The sequence below is a fragment of the Mustela erminea genome, chromosome 4 (assembly GCF_009829155.1).
Source record: "Mustela erminea isolate mMusErm1 chromosome 4, mMusErm1.Pri, whole genome shotgun sequence".
NCBI classification, from domain to species: domain Eukaryota; kingdom Metazoa; phylum Chordata; class Mammalia; order Carnivora; family Mustelidae; genus Mustela; species Mustela erminea.
In genome coordinates, this window is record NC_045617.1 from 88,405,624 (window position 1) to 88,423,524 (window position 17,901).

Genomic DNA, 17,901 nt, shown 5'->3' on the forward strand with positions numbered 1-17,901 from the left:
CTCCCCAGTCATGCACTCGGGAACAGCGGAAGCCTGGAGTGCCCACTATCCGCAGACACCAGCACTAGGAGTTTCCCTGCCCCCCCCACCAGGTGACACCCCCCCACTGAGCGTACCAGGGGGTCTAACACCCCAGAGAAGCCCAGCGTCTCTCCAGTCCTCTAGCAAAGGTAGCGGGGACTGAAGTTTCAGCCAAGACCACGAGAGCGGCCCCTTTCTGCGCCCCTAGAATCCACCAGCCATCCCCGCCTCCCTCGCCCCATGGTTCACTCAGAACCTCCCATCTGATTGCCCTTGCCCCAAGCTGCAACTGGGTTCCCAATCCAACAGATGCAGCTGAAGCCCTCCCCCACTGCCATCCCCTGCTGCCCCCATACTGGGTTTTTTCTCTTTGGTCAAATGCGACCAACAAGGGCACCTGCCCCTTGGGCTGTCAAGGAGACGTGGTGGGTGTGTGGCACTCCCTAGCATGTCCTCAGGTATCCCATAACGGACAGAAATGCCTCCAAAGCCATGCACGTCTCTGGTTGAGGCCAGGCCAGTTTCAGCCCCTGCGGGGTTCGCCCTCATCAACCCTGTACACGTCAGCATGAACCCGTTGGGAAGCTTTCCTAAGGGAAAGGGGAGACAGAGCAAAGGGAAAGACAGAGAGAAATCACTGGTCTCCAGGAGGGATGGGCACAGAGGGGGAGACTCCCAGAACAGAAAAGCCTCAGCTAGAAGGATCTCAGAGACTGAGGACTGAGTGGAAAATGAAAACTATAGAATAAAATGTATAGCCTGGGCCCATTTAAACAGGAAAACATGTAGAACAGACTAGGAGCATCAGAAGGGTCGCCCTGGGGCAGGGCTGGTCTCTATGCTTTCACATACTAACTCATCCATTCTTCACAACACCATGAGGTGACTACTATTATTGCCCCCAGTTTTGGGAACTCAGGCACAGAGAGGTGAAATAACTTGCCCAAGGCTGCACAGCAGATGAGTAGCAGAATGCACACTTAAACCAGGCTGCCCGGTTCACAAGCCTCACTCTTGAGCTTCTTTCCTGGGCTCCCCCAGGACCCGCAGCTGCACAGAGTGGGTATCAGTGGGCTGGGGAGTGGTAAACAGTGTTCTTGGAGTTTCTCATTCATTCTTACTTTTTTTTTTTTTTTAAAGATTTATTTATTTGAGAGAGAGAGAGCAGGCGAGCACACAGGGCAGGAAGGGACAGAGGGAGGAGAGAAAGAATCCCAAGCAGACTCCCTACCAAACACACTGAGCCCAAGGCAGGGCTCTATCTCACAACCCTGAGATTAAGACCTGAGCCCAAACCAAGAGTTGGATACTTGACTGCGCCACCCAGGCACCTCGTATGATTCTTTTCATACAAGGGGAAAAGAAAGGGCAGTTTCCAGGGGTTTGTGAGGGCCCCATCTGCTTCTGGTCATATCCAAAGCTGGGGTTCCCTCAGTTTTTCCCAGAGTCTGGCCCAAACCCTGCCCTCCTCAGTGTGATGGTTATTAAGCCAGCCGAGGACCCTGGGTGCGGACACTGAGTGACCACCGGAGGGTCAGAAGTCACATGCCATTTGAAGCTGGAGGGCCACGATCCAAGTCAAACTCCATTTCCACTACAGCCCCAGACATGAGCCCTCAGAGGAAGCGTGCTCACTCAGTGCCCCTCAAATTGCTCCAAGGGGAGCCAGGAGCCCTCAATTAATTGTGGGGCTTGAACTTCTCTGGGATTTTTCTGCCTCCCAGGTGATCCTTTAAAACTTGGAACAGGAAGGAATGCCTGGGTGGCTCAGTCAGTTAAGCTGCTGACTCTTGATTTCCGCTCAGGTCTCGAGGTCGTGAGATCCAGTCCTGCATCGGGCTCCACGCTCAGCATGGAGCTTGCTTGATCTTCTCTCTCCCTCTCCTTCTGTCCCTCTCTGACTCTCGTGAATGCACATGCACGCTCTTTCTCTTCCCCAAAATAAGTAAGTAAAATCTTAAAAAATAAATAAAAAGAAACCTTGGCTTAGGAAGCAGAAAATATGTACCCCATTCCTAAGTGGATGCCCAACAGGAAAGCATCCATGGGCTCACCAGAGGACACACACACCAGAAGGTTCACAGCAGCCCTACGGATAGCGCCCAAGCTAGAAAACACCAGACATCCATCATCAGGGAAATGGATAAGGTACACACACACACACACACACACACACACACACGCACGCACACACACACACACACTGGACTGCTACTCCACAATGAGAGTAAGCCCGCTATTGCTACTACACACAACACGGACGCCTCTCATAGACAACACTAAACAATGCACAAAACACACCCAGCACCATCAACATTTGTGCCGTTCAAACAGGCAAAACGAACGAATCTTCTGTGAGAAGTCAGGATCCCTTGGGGGGCAGTGCCTGAGAGGTAGCCCAGGGCAGCCGGCCGTGGGGACACTGGGAATGTTCTGTGATGTGATGGACGGTTGGCGACGCTGGAAGTCAAGTTTATGAAAAATGCAAGCGGGGACTCACAATGTGTACACTTTTTGGCATGTGTGTTTATACTGTCATTAAAATTTACATACGAATGAGGCCCGACCTTAAATAATTTAAAAGAAGAATGGAACAAATGGCCCTCAGCTCTGCCCAAGTGTGGCTCCGTGGACTTTAAAATGCCTTCATGGGCACCAGGCGACCTCAACACCGCGGACAAGTGTGGGTGCCGCCTCTTTGGAAAAGCAAGAGGGCAATACGGTTCAAAGCCTTGGAGAGTAGCCACCAGCCTGACAAGGTGATCCCACACAGCAGAAAAGGCTTTTCTGCATCAAGATGCCCATCATATTATATAGAGAAAAATGAAAAATACTCTCAATGTCCCGCAGTAGGATGGTTAAATAAATCATGTGGTAGTCCTCCGGATGGAATGTTATGTTTCCAGTTAGTAACCGGGCGGTGGATACATCAAGTATAAAAAGGCAAAATCATACAGAAGATCTGATCATCACCGTGGACAACTATATGCAGAAAACGCTTTGGGGAGGAAATATACGAAAATATCAGAATTCTTTTGATGATGCAATCAGGAGTGTGTGTTTTTAACTTTTACTTTCTGGGATGTAACTCTTTTTTTATCATGAACATGTACATGTTTCTAATCAGAAAATAATATTTTATACTAAGAGTTAACACCAACGGTGCACTTACTACGTGCGAGATGGGTTTAAAGCACCTTACTGGACTATCCTACTTCCTTCCAATACTGTTTGCTCCTTTACCAGCAAGGAGAAAGGCACAGAGAGGTGGTCACTTGCCAAAGGTCACAAAGCTAATGCATGGTGAGGCTAGGCCCTGGGGTTTAGAGTTAGGCCCCTCTGCTTGCATTTGGGGCAGGAGTGGCCACATTTTGTTTTAGGGATTGCCACTGAAGAAGCTCCCCTACCAGCAAAGGGCTTCAGTCACCCATCTCTTTCAGCCAGCCCAGGGGGCCAGCGGGTGCCTGGGACGATGGAATGGTCTAGAATCCCCAAACGCAAGCAGAAAAAACTCTGCCCTTCCTCAAAGGGCAGAGATAATTTCCTGAATTCCCAGAAAAACACATGTCTCGTGGCTGAAACAACAAAGGGTACAAGCCCAGCCGCCGGGATGCCTGTTTAAACCATTTACTGCGTTCCGTGCCTCTGTGGTCGGAAGAAGTTTCCCTCTGATCCAGGCTCTTACACACTACCAGTTGTGCGGGAGCCTGCCCAGTGGCCTTGGAGGGGAAATCAAACCAACTGCTAAAGGAAGGCCTCCCGGACAGGTCCTGAGGCTCCCGGAGGCCGGGGGAAGGACCCCGTGACCCCCGGCGTGACCTTCCAGCCTTGGGAAGGGAAGAGAGGGGAAGATTCCAGGACCTGGTTTGTTTTGTCTTCTCTGAGCTCCCCTCTGGCAGAGGCAGTGGCAAAGGAAGGCCTGATGAACTAAGAAACAGAAACAGAACTCCCCATGCCTTGGGCCACGGCCATTTGAAATGACTGAGGACTGAGGTGGTCACTGAGGTACCCACAGGGCCTGGGGGTCATCCACTGGCCCAGGCCCAGAGATAGCTGGGGAGGGGTGGAGGGGGGGTAGATAAGATTCCCAGGAGCCTGCCCTGCCCGATGCTATGAGAACCTGGCCTCAGAATGCTAGGGTTTGAGTCCCAGCCTCAGGCCTGACTCAATGTCTCAGCCTAGCCTCAGTGTTAAAATCAGTCAAGTGGGGGCACCTGGGTGGCTCAGTGGGTTAAGCCTCTGCCCTCGGCTCAGGTCATGATCTTAGGGTCCTGGGATCAAGCCCCGCATAGGCTCTCTGCTCAGCAGGGAGCCTGCTTCCCCTCTCTCTGTCTGCCTCTCTGCCTGCTTGTGACCTCTGTCTGTCAAATAAATAAATAAAATCTTAAAAAAAAAAAAAATCAGTCAAGTGGGGCTTAGCAGCTAGGACCACCTCTCCCAGAACAGGTGTTGGGATGCTGGGTACGGGAGCCTCTGCAAGGGTAGAAATGTGGGCATGGGAGAGATGTCACCACTTACTGTCCCTTTGTCCATGCCCACCTGGGGCATCCCTGGATCAATCAGTCTCCTCTTCCTGTTCCTCTTAAGTTTCTTTTGAGAAAGGGTCCCATAAACAAACACACACACACACACACACACACACACACACACTCTCTCTCTCTCACACACACACACACCATATCAAGACCCCAGCCTGGGGCAGGGCCTAGCAGTCCCCCGCCGCAACTCATCTCTCCTTATAGAACAGGGCAGGAAGGCCTCGGGCCAGCTTTTCCTGTTACTGGGCAGCCTCTCTGTTTCTTCTCCAAAAGCCTGGCGTTCTTATAAGATTTTCACTTTCAGAGCTTGGGTATCACCTAATTCACTGCAGTGCAATGGCAGAGGCAGGTGGGTAATAACAAGCCTACCTCCGGGTTCTAAAAAGACCAAAAGTAGACAGGGTGCTCAGCATGGTGCCTGGTACTCTGGAAACACTTCTTAATTCCAGTGGTTTGTTACCTGGTCCAGCGGTTCCCTAGAGGTCAAGCAAGGCAACCTCCAGCTGCCTCCAAGATTAAAAGAGAGCAAATGGAAATCAGCTCTTGGTAAGTGTGCAGTCTTTGAATGGAACATATTTGGTACTAGAAGCAAGAATGGGGTCAGTAGCACATGCTTTTAACACTTTTGTTTTATTTTTATATTTTTTATTTTATTTTATTTTATTTTTTAATTTTTAATTTCAATAAGGCCTTTTCCCCTTGAACCAAGATATAATTCACCCCAGCAAAATGCACAGATTTCAAATGCACAGCTCTGTGCACTCTTCCAGGTGTGCACTCCTGTGTAATCACCCCCCAGATCCAAATGGAGGACGTTTTCATCACCGGGGTAAAGTTCCCTCCAGGACCCTCCCCTGGAGGGCATGTCCCATCTCACCTCCCTCCCCTGGCTCAGTGTCACCCAACCTTGGACAGACAGAAAGGCTATCAAGTGGGATGTGGGCCTCTGTCTCTCTCCTGCAACATAATCACTTGGCCAAATGGGACCACTCTTGGCCCAGGCTGAACAATCCCCTGTTTGTGATGAATAAAGACTGGGGAACAAACAGTGAATTCTAAGAGGAAGCGAAAGCTCCAGAAGAGTGGTCTGCACAGAACACATCAGTGGCAGCCCAGTGAGACTCAAACCCAGGACGCAGCCCACTCAGCACTCAGAGCACCTGCCTCTAGGGGACCCACCCCAGGAGGCCGGGGGCAGGGAGGGCGCTGCAGGGCTGGTAGGGGGGGTGTGAGGGGGGCCAGGGGCTTGTTTTTCAATCTCTGAATGCAGACAGTTGGTGGGGAGGAGGGAAAGGAAGGGGAGGGGAGGCAGAGGGCAGCCACAGCAGCTCCTGGCCTGCTCAGTGGCTTCCAGTGCCCACAGCTCAGGCCCATCAGCCTCACATCCCAGCTCACATCCCACAGGAAAGGGTGGGAGCTGGCGCCTCCTGGCTGGCCCGCCCGCTGGCCCCGGGGCAAGGCACGGCAATTGTGTGCCACAGGGAGAGGCTTCAAAGGCAATAATCCCAGACCAGAGAGGCGCCCGTCCAGTCCCATAGGGACCAGCTTGGACCCTGGCATGAGGCCTGCCCCAGGAAGACTGCCACTGGGCTTTGGGGGACAGGGGGACATGTAGCCGAGGGAAGCAGAGAGAAAAAACTAGAAACCTTTCTTCTTTCTTCCTAGTCTACCCTTGTGATATGCACAGACACAGCCCAGCCACACAGGCAGACCATCTGTCTGCCTGTCTGTCTCTCACACATACCTTGCCATACCCCTCACCCTGCCCCTCAGTGGGCAGCAGCCTCTCCCCACCTCTCTCCCTTGCTCCCTTGTCCCCACCAGCTGGACACCTGGTCCCCTTGAGCACCCTGCCTGCGGCTATATTGCCTGGTTCTCCAGTGGTTTCCTGGCCACCGACCTGTCTCCCCAGGTACAAGGAAGCTTCCAGAGAAATCAGCTTTCTTCTGAACCTCCATCCCACCCCACCCATCAGAATTCCCAGAATGAGACACGGGGCCCCAGAACGTTGCTTGTCCAATGACCCAGCACAGGCTCAGTTATCCCCTGTCCTCTCACTCAGCAAACACTTCTGAGTCCTTATTCTGGAGAGGGCACTGTCCTAAGCTAAGCATGGCCCTCTATCAGATCATCCGTCCCCCACAAACACTTCACAGAACAAACAGCACCTCTGGCGGGAGAGAACCGAGACTCAGGTTACGTGACTTGTCCAAGATCACACTGCGAGAACACGGTGAAGGGGGCGTGCAAGCCCAGGAGATGCGCGATCACCACCAGCTCCCGCCCCGATGAGGAGGCCAGGGGACGAGAGGGAAGACCCCTGTCAACGTCCCCCAAAATTTCCAGTCCTGTCCCACCCCCTGTCACCCTCGGTGAATCCAGGTGCCCAGAGAGGCCTGCATATCCTTCCCTCAGGTCCCCAAATGCAGGGCAGACTCCACCTGCCTGCCGAAAACTCTCTTCTGCTTAACAGCCAAGACTGATCCGTTCCCAGGGGCTCAGGAGACGGGAGATGTTCATGTCACGGAGGCCGCTCCCATGAGCTGTGAGAGGGTCTTGGAGGGAGGGAGAGATTAAGCTGAGCTGACTAGAGAGAAACGTGATTACACAGACGGAGGTCTGGCCTGCACTGCAGCAGGGATGGGGGGAGGGGCTCCCCAGATACAAAAGGGGCCTGAAGTGCAGGGAAGGGACTTGAGATTGGGACTCCAAGTGTCTCCAGCCCCCACTGGCCTCCCCCTGCCATCCCAGCCAGCCGGCCCCCCTCTCTCTGCTGAGGGCAGATTGGCTGAGCTTTTGCAGATGCTAGATTGGCCTGTATGGCCCCCCTGACCACCCTCCCTGAGGAAAATGAGATTTGGCAGTCTGGACCCTTGGGAATGAGTCTGTTCCAAAAGGGCTCCCTCGGCTCGGCACCAGAAACCTGGATGCTTCCCAAGGAACCCGGTGTTATTAGAAGACCTGTAATAGGCTATCCACGGCGCAGCTGTGACCGCAGGCAGGTCCTGTCCCTCTCTGGGCCTTGGAACCTGGCTGATAACATGAGAGGGCAGGACGGCATCCCTGGCAGACCCCCTCCTGCTCCGTCCGGGCACGCCGAGCCTCCGGACGGCTCAGATGCGGCCAAGGCCATGTGCCCGTGGAGCCAGCCTGCAAGGCAGGAACGGCTCCGCACCATCACTCCCACTGCTGCCCAGCATGTGGGAACACCAGGGCTGTGGCAGCCTTGGGGACCCAGCCTGGGCTTTTCTTGCTCCTCAGGGGACGGCAACCCCAGCTGCACGCACACACCCTAGTGCTTCAGCCCCATACTCGGGCCAGAAAGACTCGGGGCCTCTGGGCAGCACAGAGGAGCAGGCAGCCAGCATGCCAGAGTGCCTTCTGGCTTCCACCTGACGTCTCACTCCCAGCCCGGCCCCGGCACCTGAGCCCCCCTGCCCCAGCCCTCCCTGCCCTGGGCCCAGGACCATGGCGTCCCTGACCCACCAGCCCTGGCTCCTGCCCCGGCTCCCGGGGATCTCTCCGCCCCTGCTGCCCCAGCCCTACACCGGCCTCTCTAGTCCCCGCCATGGCTTGGCTCATACCCTGCCAATGAACTACTGACAACCGCACTGCAAGTCCAGAGGGCACCCTCCGGTACCTGTACCTCCCAGGTACAGACCCTCAGGCGTTCCTGATGACCCGTACTGAGTGCGTACTCCGCACCAGGCCCAGTTCTGAATTGGTATATATCACCGATTTCATCCTCAAAGCAAGCCCACCTACCTGTGAGGAAGCAGAAACATACCCCCATTTCAGAGAGGGAATAACTGAGGCGCAGAAGAGATAGACACTTTGCTTGAGATCACATGGCTGGTAGGCATGGGACCCAAGCGCACAGTCAGGAGTCCACACACCCACTCACCTCCAGCGCAGGCTCGCAGGCCCAGGGAGCAGGGCAGTGGGGTAGGTGCCTGTGTGGGGAGTCTGTCTGGAAAAGGGCCTGAAGAGGCAGGTGATGGCAAGCCCATTCATGGAGGGGCCCCGGTGTAGCAGGGGGACAGGATGCCGGCCGTACTTAGCTTTCTTCCTTCTAGAATTACTCCCCCTTCGGTCCTTGCTTCCCCTCAGCCTCCTAGGGCTGCCCCTCCATACAGCTTCCTGACCGCTGTGAGCTGTCCCCTCACCCACCCACCTCGGATGCCACTGTCTGAGCTCTCTGGAAGACATCTGGGCTTTACTGGAATGTTTATATGCTCTGGACACGGACAGACCAGAGTTCAAGTCTGGCTTTGCCACTTACCAGCTGTGTGGCCCATGACAGGAACTTAGTCTCTCAGAGCCTCAGTTTCCCCATCTGTAAAACAGGATGGTGATAATGCCACCTCCCTCAGAGCAGGGGAAGGGATGGAGGAGCTGAAGCCTGGGACGCTCCTGGCGTCCACCTAGGGGGTGGCCGGTATTAGCTCTCCGGCTGGGTGAGCAGCGTCAGTCCGGCGGGAAGTCTAGATGGTTCAGGGCCTTTTAAGTCCTTACCACTCAAAGCAGGATCCCCAGGCCTCACATGCCCTGGGAGCCAGTTGGAAAAGCAAGCTCTCAGGGTTGCCCGGACTATAGAGTCAGAACCTACATCTTAACAGAGCATTCTATGTTACTTGTGGGTGCATTAAAGTCACTTGTAGCTGCCTGGGGGCTTGGTCACCTGGTTCCCAGCGTGAAAGTGGGTGAGGGGTGGAAGAAGACAGTGGGAGGTGCAGGTGCCTGGTGGGGAGAAACACCTGAGGGGACAGCAGGGCTCTTCCCCGAACAAACAGCCCTGACTCTCAGGTGCAGAGACAGAGGCAGAGGCAGGAACATGGGGGCACTCAGCTTGCCCTGGCCGGAGCAGGACGGTCAGGGGCTATGGGGAAGAAGCCTGGAAACTCATCCAGTTACCAGTTACCGGTTACCAATTACCAGTGGAAAGGCAAGCCAGACAGGCTGCGTGAAACATGCCCACTCACACACCCACCTACAGCATCTCCTACACACACACAGCCTTGTACACACACACACGCTTACCCTCACATTCACAGGGCCCCAGGAGGACAGCGTGCACTTGCACACAGGTGTTCCGCTGTCCACAGGGATGGGGCGTGCAGAAGCCCCCGCAGCAGGCCCAGGAGACCACTCTTTCCTCCTTACTGCTTTACCCTTGCTTGTACCTGCCTAAGCCTCAAATCCATCTGAGCCATGAGAAACCCAAGTCGTGCTCACCTGAGGTCGACAAGGCCCCACATTCTCATTGGTCACTGGCACCATGCCTGCGGACCGCCCCCATGCCTGAGACCTCCCACCCCAGGTGGCTGGGGGAGTAGATAGCAGGGTGAGGCTCCGATCTCAGGGTCCCCCCGGAGGCAGCAACACACAGAGGAGGCCATGCCCATCTCCAGGCACATGGACACACACAGAACAAGAGCTGAGCCCACCCCCTCTCTGACCACATTGCTTCCCGAGACACAGGGCAGTTGGGGACACGAGAGCTCCCAACTCCACACCTCCATGTCTGGTTCAGAAACACACACCTACTGACCTCTTTCACCACCGCAGACTGAACTGCCAGAGGCCCCCAGGCTCATGCGGGCTCCAAAGAAACCCTAAAATGTGGGGCCAGAACTTCAAGCAGGCCTAGGATGCCCAAGAAAGAACCATAGATTAGGGGGTCAGTGGGGACTGCTGCAGAGTATGTGGTGTCATGGGTTCTGGAAAGGCCCTTGGCCCCAAAATACCTGCCCTCTGGGTCTGGAAATCCCTCCCAACCCTCTAAGAGCCGCTGCTGGGAGAAGTGGCCCAATGAAGCCCTTGTAGCTCCCAGCTCTAGAGAGGCTGACAGTTGGCTGAAGGGCGGTGAAAGATGGGCGGGGAGGGCACAGGGAGCCAGCGGCACCTCGCCAAAAAGCAGACCATCATCTCACCCGGGTGCCCTGCCTGCAGGCTCTGAGCTCCCACCGGGAGGGGGCACTCTGTCCCCCAACACCGGGAGGCTGGCTCCCTAGAAGCCAGCACCTCTGGGCCAGGGAAGGGGTCTGGCAAGGGGAAGGACAGGCAGCGCCCCCGCCCACATTTGCCAGAGGAAATCTAGTCCCAACCCCACTGTCCCCTTGAGGAAGGCAAAGCACTTGTGGCCAGGAGGGGGTGGGGACCCTGAGAGACGAGAGGTGGGGGACAGGAGGGGAATTAACCAGGTTCCAAAATAGCACAGTTGGTTCTGCCTCGCTTCACCCTGTGCAATGTCTGGCAGCTTCTGCTTTCGGTCTGACTCACGCCTAGTGGGGGCGGGACAGGGCAGCCGGCAGCTAGGACGGAGGCTGCAGGACAGTGGAGGGCTGTCCTCTGCTCACTACACACCGGCCCTCCTCCCTCACCACCCCCATCCCCCCGCTGGCCTTCTGGGGACATCAGGAGCAGCACAAAATCAGGGGCTTCTTTGCCTGGGTCCTGTCCAGCCCTTGCCCACCCCAGGGCCTCCCCCATACTGGCCACTGCCCCAGACCCCAAACTCAGCCTCATTTCTGTCCTGCCAGGTACACTCAGGTGGGCACCTTGACCCCTTCTCCATCTGGGAGGACAGAGAAGAACTGGCCTGACAGCCAACCTCTTCCCACCCACCCACCCCCACCCCCGCAGAAGCAGCGGCCCCCACATCACGGCCCATCTACAGAGCAAGGGAGTGGCCTGCACCCACCCCATCCCTGCCACACGCAGAGCTCGGACAGAACAGCAGCCTTCTTCTTCAAAGTCACTCAGCAGTTGGCCCACCTTTGCTTTCTGTCCTCAAACACAAGAAGCACCGTTCCCTTAACTGGGCAGAGAGAGGAACCAAGGGCCCTAGATTTTGTGCATGCTGGGCTGGGGGAGGAGCCCGTCACTCTGCTCTCTCCCTTGCGTGATCTCCTACCCACCATGCCCAGCCACCTCCCCAGGTTCCCCCAACCAACAATCCCCACAGAGGTGAGACGTGGGCAGCCACCTGTACCTGCCTTATACCTCCTCCCCGGACCAAAGCCGCTTCAGCTCCAGCCCAAGCCACCAACAGAAAGCTTCATCACATAGTCCACCTCTTGGTCCCACGTAAACCGTGTCTGTCCCCCTGCCAGCCCTCCTAGCAGCATGCCAGCCCCAAGAGAACAGCCACCCTTCTGTCCAAGTGGGACAGGTGCATAGTAGATGGGGGAGACAGAATGTCAGAGGTCACGAGGTTGGCCCACACGGGCAAACAGACTCCTGCCGCCACACACCCTGACACAACCGGAGGGGAAAGGCCATGGGCGGTGGCTGGAGGGAGAAGCCAGAGACGAGGACCTGGCCGGCCTGCCCGTGGCCGGATGCACCCGTGATCAGGCCCAGCACCTGCCCCGTGCCCCGCCCCAGCTGACCTCCCCCCATTCCCACACCTAAGGCCTTACCTACACACCACTTCCCACTCTTAACTCTTCCCATGCCCTGAGCCCCATAAGGCTTGAGACCACAGTGTGACACTGCGGGGTGGGAGCAGAAGTCAGCAGGGAGGAGGCCGCTCTCCAGGAAGCAGGCACCGGGGCGAGCCTTCAGCAGGGATACAGAAGGATGCCCTTGAATAGAGCACCCCCCCACTGCCCCGCAAATTGCATCCTGTTCCTCATAGGGACCCAGAGGGAGGGCACTAGAAGACAACCACGTGGCAGCCATGGGGCTTGTGGCCCCAGGAGGGGAAGAGGCAGGGGCATTGAGAGAAAGGAAAAGGAAGTCAGCAAACCGCTACAATCACAGTTCAGGATGCCGGGGCTGGGAGGGGACTGAAGGTGGCTCCGGGCTGTTCGCCACCTGGCACCTCGGTCCAGCCCCTAGAGAAGTCCACTTGCCTCCCAGGGGGCCTGGAAATGGCTGCCAGCATCTGACACTTAGGAAGGACCCCATGTGCGCTGGGTCCCTTTCCTCTGCTGTGAGCGCCTGGAGGGATCCTAACAGCTTCCTCTTTTTATCCATGGCCCTGGGCACACAGTAGGAGCTCCTTAAGTATCTGTTGAACACAATGAATGAGGTGCTGGTGACTGGCTCCGGGGGAAGGGTCTGCCCGGGGCAGCTTCATGGGCACGGAGAGAAGGGAGCTGTGGAAACAGGGCTTGGCAAGACACATGCTCCAAGGAACAGACGGGACTACTGGGCCCAGGTTCTGTGAGTGCAGCTGAGGCTGTGAGGGCGCAGCCATACCCACCACAACCTGCCAGCTGCCAGCACCTGCCTCTGTGTTCGAGCCAGGAACCAGCAAGGCCAGCATCCTGCCTTCCCCAGCAGCCCTTAGCCAGGGGCCAAGGGCAGCAAGAGAATAAACACCCGGTTCCCTGACCCCACCCCGTCCCCGGGTCACTCTAAAACAGGGGTCCCCAGTGAGCCTGAGCCTCAGGTGCCCTGCTCCCGAACACACATTGTCCTGGCTTCCCTTCCTTCCCTGTCTCACTCATCCTGTCCCACGGCAGGTCACCTCCTAGATAAAGTACCAGGATTCCTATCCCAGGGTCCTGACGAGGCAGTCAGTACCTGAAACACAGCAGATAACTCCTGAGCTTAGAAAGAAAGGCCAGTAAAAGGGCCGGCGTTAGAAAGGGGGCTGGCCATCTAGTGGAAAAGCAGAGGGGTGGGTGTGTACGCTGGGGAAGATGGGGCAGTGGCCAAGCGCGTTCCTAGAACTTTCCCACCCGTCAGAGGCAAGACCGCCCTCAGACGCAGATGGACAGAAGCAACAAGGATGAGCCAAGGTTGCACTTTATGTGGGGAAGCCTCCATTTCAGGGGGACATGACGGCAACATGATGTTACCTGCGGCAAATGCCTAGAGGACTAGAGACCAGCAGTGCCTCCCGGCCCCAAGCTGCATGGAGGAGAGAACTCTAGAGCTGTGGCATTCCGGAACCCCAGCACGCCCATTCATTCCACAGCACGGCTGGTGAGGCTGCGCACGGACTAGACACTGAGGACACCAAGGAAGGCCACTTGATTCCACACTAAGAACTCAGAACGTTTGTTTCAAAGCAGGTGGAGCTGAACATTCCAGATAATGTCGCCTATTGTCTGCGTGTCCTTCAGCAACTCACTTAACTCCCCCGGCTCTTCCCAGCCTCCTGTGTAAGATGAAGAAAACGGCCATCTTGGAGAATTTCTGTAAGGACTCGATGCAAAGCCCCTAATACAAGTGTTCAGTAAACATATGACGAATGGATGGATGCCTACATGGGTAGGCAGACGAATGTCTGAAAGGAGAGAGAGAAGATACCGTAGTTGTCTGCAGTCCGATTCCCATCTGGGTCCATACCCTTGCTGCTAAATTTAGTAACAAGAACACGAAGGCCCATCACTCTCTAGTTTATCTGTTAGACAAATCTGTATCTCCATTTATCAGGCTGACAAATGAGAAGTAAGGTCCTTCTCAGGAGCCCCGGCCACACTCCTGGGGGTGGGTCACTCTCTGAAGGGTACAGGGAGCTATGTCAGAACAGGGGGCATCCTCCCGGCTCTGTCTTCATCATGCCAGGCCTGTGAGGTCCTGTCAGGCCCACAGCCCCTCACCCAGGGGAGCCAGGTCAAGGGCTAGGGAGGGGGAGGGAAGCCAGACAAAGCCGGGCAGGGGGTGCAGGCCAGGATGGTGGACAGAGGAAGCCAAGAACAGAGTATGGACATGTGGGAGGGGTGAGCAGGAATCGGACAGAAGGGGCTGAAGAGCAGAGAGAAGGGTTTATTGTCTTTGGAGAAACAAAGAGAACAGCCCTGAGAGAACAAGGGAGTGGAAACAAAATGGACTGAGCAACAAAGAAAAGTCATTGCCTGCTCCATCACCCCCAATGGCGCCCCACTGTCCGCCAGACAAAGTCCGCCAAGCTCCCTACCAGGCCTCAAGGCTTCCAGAATGCCCTCCCTACATGGCCCTGGGTGGCACTGAGGAGGCCTCCTCACCCCTTCTCCCCAACACAGTCTGGGCTTCCAGCTGCTCCCCTGCCCCATCCCCCTTCCACACAACATCCAACCCCCACCGGTGTCCAGAAGCCCATGGATGTGTCCACTCAGATGGAGACGTGTTGGCTGGTCGGTGGGAACAGCCTAAAAGGAGAAAGATGAGCCCCAGCGGAGTGGGGAGGGAGACGGGGCTCCAGGGTAGGCTAGGAAGGGAGCTGGCTTCAGGGCCCTTTTCCAGTTTCTCTCTCCTCCACCTGTCCCCACGGCCCAGGCCTGGCCTTGCACAATCTTGTGGTCACTGCAGAATGCCCTGTCCATTTTTAAGAGGGCTGAGGTGGCACCAAAGGAGGGGACCAGGCCCCACGCCTAGGACGACAGGGGACAAGGAGGGTGGGCTGAGCAAAGGGGAGGGGTTTCCGTTCTCCAGCCCCAGGGTCAGGGCTTGTGGGGTTGAGGTGAGCTCAGAAAGTGAGAATCGGAATAGACCCCATAAGAGTGGCATCTAGGCACCGGCTATCTTGCCCTGAGGGGCATGGGCATGAGGCAGAAGCGGGAACCCCTCACAGCCTAGAGCCAGGCTGCCCCTGTAGGCTGCCTGGCCTCAGAGGTCCCTTCGGGCTGGGAAACCTGAGGAGATGGGGCAGCTCAGGACGGACTCTCAGAATAGAAGCAACTGGAAGCCTTGGCACCCTGCCCCCAGGGGCATCTAGACTGGGAAAGGGGGGCTTCCCCCACCCAGTCTGTGAAGCAGAGGAATAGTGCAAGTGTCCAGGCCCCAGCCCTCACCGCACCTCACCTCTATGTTCCTGTGCCCTCGCAAAACGCACAGGAGATACACGGTGCAGGTGGAGCAGGGAAACTGAGGCACAGTGCTGCCTTCCAGCTCTGGAGATCTGCTTTGCCCACCTAGCCACCCACACTGTCCTCAGAAACTAGCTACCACACTTTCACAAGCACAAGGGGATTCTAGACCCTCATGTTCCTGGGCCTCCTTCCACCTGGGGAGCATAGACTTTCCAGAAGTGGCTGCCGCAGTCCCCAAGGTTGGGCTGCGAAAAGAAGAAGGCCTGCCTTTTCCTGAACCCTGACATGGAAGAAGGTGGTGTAGAGAGCCCAGACTCTGGCCCCAAGGCTGCCTGGGCCCAAGCCCGAACTCCAGCGCCTGGTAGCTGCATGACCTTGGGCAAGTCACTTATGTGTATCCAGGCCACAGTTTCCCGACATGCATGGGGGGGCGGGGTAATGCTCCCTGCTCTTGAAATCCACTCTTGGGGACAGAAACAAATGTATTCATTTGGTTCCCCAAGTAGCTGGATGGTCCCAGCTCCTCCACTCAGGACACTCTTACCACCCTGATCACTGGTCCTCCTCCCTCCCCACCAAGGGTGCAGAAGCTCAGGTCCTGGCAGGGGGTGCGGAGGAACTGAGGAGCCACTGCTGTTGATAGAACTGGTGCCAGGCCCACAGCGGGCACAGAGCCCAGGCGTACAATGGGGCTGTGTGTATGCCCAGCGTTACCCTGGAGCAGAGCTGGGCAGGCCGGCATCTGGGGTCAGGCCAGGAATTCGTTTCCCTGGAGAGGGCCTCCCCACCCCTCCTAGGCTGCTCGGCCCCACTGTTGGGGGGGGTGGGTAGGGAGCCGAGCACCACCCACTCCCTCAGTGAGCCCAGGCAGTGGAATGGGGACGTGCTCAGTGCCGGGCACTGGGGAATTAAGGAGTCCTGGATCCAGCTGCCCCACTGGGCTGCTCCCTTGTGAGGCACATTGGACCCATTCTGTAATTTGGGGCTGTGACCTCCACTGTGAGCAAAAGGAAGGTAGTCTGCAGGACCAGGAGGAGGTATAAGGAAAGTCTACTGCGACCCTCTCCCCAGAAAGAGAGCCTCCATCCCAACCCCCTCCCCATCCTCACCAGGATCTTGCTGGGGCCCTGGGTGACCCAGGGGAGAGAAGCCGGCTCACTCCCCAGAGGAATGAGTCACCAGCAGCCTGGGCAGGGATGGCAGGGACGGTGGGCAGGTGGAGCCTCTCCTGTCCCCTCCCTGGCAGGTCTTCTCAAGCTGGAAAACCACTGGGCCGGTACGGGGTACTAACCACAGCATCCCAGCCTGGGCCTCTGCAGACTACTTCCTCGGGCTCAGGGGATTACCGAGTGCCTGAAATTGAGGCCTAGAAGCCCCTTGGTCCCCACACTGACTCCCACAGCTGCAGGTGCAGATGAACTCCCAGAAGCCCCTGAGAGGGGTGTCAGACTGCCAATCAAGGCAGTCCCCGCCCCCTGTGGCAGGGGGAGGAGGAGCACGGGCCTCAGGCAACTAGCTGGGGGCCAGGGGCAGGGGAGGGGAAGGAAGGAAGCCAGGCCACCCCATTCCTTAGGTTGTGGCCAAAATGCAGAGACTGAAGGGCTTCTTTGCATGAAATCCCTTGCCCTTCTCGGAGGCCTGGCAGCTCCTGGCAACAGCAGCGCCCTTGCTCCCTCACGGCCCCCATTTACATACCCCCTCACACCCAGGCATTAACGACACAAATATGTGCCCTGTGGGCAGCAGCCTACACTCCCAGAAGGTCACACACAAAAGTCATGGTGGCAGCCGCCGCCCACTGGACACAGCAGACGCCCACCCTTCCTCTCCCACCCACGGGCCCCCTCATCCCCAGCCGAGCCCCAGCTCCAGCACATCATGGCCTGGGGGCCCCATTCAGATCACTGCAGCTCCCCGACTCTCACTTCAGGAGAACCTGAGGGGGTTAGGAGAGAGGAAGGAGACCTTTGGCAACCAGGCCCACTTCTTGGAGCTGTGTGAGGGCCTGTGTGTGTGTGTGTGTGTGTGTGTGTGTGTGTGTGTGTGCGCGGGCGCCACCTGCCCTGAGAACAGAGGCTGGTCACCAGAAGGGACCCTCTGAAGCTGAGCCCACCACCCTCCTTTTACCAATGGTCAAACTGAGGGTCCAACTGAGAAAGTGTCTTTGTTCAAGTTTACGAGCATGGCTGAGCCTGGACCCCAGGGCTGAGGCAGCTTCAGGCTGGTCAAAGCAGGGGACAGGGAAGAGAGAGCGAGGGCAAGAAGGAACAGGAAGGGGTGGGGAGGACCGGCCACCATAGGAGAGGTACTATTTTCCTGGGAGGCTGCCCTGGTATCACTTCATTCATTCTGAGGTATTTGAGCACCTACTATGTGCCAGTGCTGAGGCAAGGGCCTTTCTGCCCCATCTCAGCCCTCGCTCCCTCCCTTGAGAGTCTGCTTCTGGGATTGAGGGTTGTCTTCAAGGCATCCCTGTCCTGTAGGCAGCCAGGCCAGGGCAGTGCTCGGCAGCCCCCCTCTGCACCCCCACGCCCCGCGGGGAGTCCCGGCACCAGCGCTCATGAGATGCTGGAACCCCCCTGCACAGGTCACCT

At 56.9% G+C, this 17,901-nt stretch overlaps 1 protein-coding gene across 5 annotated transcripts in view; it reads right to left on the reverse strand.

The window, feature by feature from the left end:
* TFEB (transcription factor EB) overlaps nucleotides 1-17,901 on the reverse strand; it is a 52,223-nt gene that overhangs the window by 10,458 nt on the left and 23,864 nt on the right. Inside the window, exons 1-2 of one of the 5 annotated variants that reach the window (XM_032339915.1) lie at nucleotides 14,016-14,020; nucleotides 10,103-10,105 (exon numbers count right to left, since the gene is read on the reverse strand). The exons of 3 other annotated variants lie outside the window; for them this stretch is intronic. The gene's annotated coding sequence lies outside the window, so the exon portion shown is untranslated. Of the gene's footprint in view, nucleotides 1-10,102; nucleotides 10,106-11,983; nucleotides 12,610-14,015; nucleotides 14,021-17,901 lie in introns of those variants that run through there. One more of the 5 variants, XM_032339913.1, reaches the window with a different exon arrangement.